Genomic DNA, 1506 nt, shown 5'->3' on the forward strand with positions numbered 1-1506 from the left:
CATTTATTTTGTAAATAAATAAACACACATACACATAAGCACATATCTGTCAAAAAAGAACAGGGAATAGTTACTGGGATGTGAATTTAAAGGTGAGTTTTGGCTTGCTTCTGTGAGCTTTTCTGCTTTTCTATGTTCTAATAAGAATAGGTAACCTCTGAAATCAGAAAAAGGACACGATTCATGTTATTTACACACAAGAAGAATCTTCAGTATAAATTCCAATGGAGGGGGAGGTTGAGAAGGAGAATGTGGCTCTGGGAGTGGACTGGTCCCTGGAGAAAGTGCTTTTATTGGAATGAAGGGACAGATTCCCTCAGGCAGGTATGAAAAACCCAGGGGAAACACAAATGACAAACAAAAGGAAATGTATACAACCTCGATGACAGACAAGGTTGTGTCATCTGCATATGTTGTTGTTGTTACGTGCCATAGAGTCATACCCAACTCATAGAGACCCCTTTTTGGATTTCTGAGGCAGTATCACTATGGAAATAGATTGCCCAACCTTCCTTCCGAGGAGTGGCTGGTGGGTTTGAACCACCAGCCTTCTGGTTAGCAGCCAAGCGCCTTAGGCACTACGCTACCAGAGCTCCTTCTATCAGATTGTTGTTGTTGTTGTTATGTGCCGTCGAGTTGGACCGACTCATAGCAACCCCTCCTTGGGTTTCCGAGGCAGTGTCACTATGTGAGTAGATTGCCCCATCTTCCTTCTGAGGAGTGGCTGGTAGGTATGCAAATGTTTGACCACACAGTCTATTGACACTGTGGAGAAATAGGCAGACACTCATTTATTGCTGGTGGGAGTAGAAATGATTCTACACTTACAGATAGCCTCCTTCAGAACAATCTTTGATATACAGATAACACAACCTTGCTTGCTACAGGTGAAGAGGATTTGAGGCACTTACTAATGAAGATCAAAGACTACATACAGCCTTTAGTGTGGGTTACACCGCAACATAAAGAAAACAAAGATCTTCACAATTAGACCAATAAACAATGTCATGATAAATGGAGAAAATATTGAAGTTGTCAAGGATTTCACTTTACTTAGATCAATAATAAATGCCCATGGAAGCAGCAGTCAAGAAATCAAATGACATATTGCATTGGGAAAATTTGCTGCAAAAGACCTCTTCAAGATCTTAAAAAATACCAAAGAAGAGTGAAGAAAATCAAAGTCATTTGGAAACAATTAGCCCAAAGATATGATGGACCATGAGGACCTCAGCCTCCACAACCCTGAGACCAGAAGAACTAGATGGTGCCTGGCTACCAATGCCAACCACTCAGAAAAGGATCAAAATTGGAGAAAAGAGTTGTTGTTGTTGTTGTTAAGTGCCGTCGCATCGTTTCCTACTCATAGCGACCCCATGCACAGCAGAATGAAACACTGCCCGATCCCGCTCCAGCCCCACAATCCCTGCTATACTTGAGCCCATCATCGCAGCCACCGTATCAATCCATCTCCTTGAAGGCCTCCCCCTCTTTCGTCGACCCTCC

This window comes from Orycteropus afer, unplaced genomic scaffold (genome assembly GCF_000298275.1).
Source record: "Orycteropus afer afer isolate SDZICR_OR568_19922 unplaced genomic scaffold, OryAfe1.0 scaffold00034, whole genome shotgun sequence".
In the NCBI taxonomy this organism is placed as follows: Eukaryota; Metazoa; Chordata; class Mammalia; order Tubulidentata; family Orycteropodidae; genus Orycteropus; species Orycteropus afer.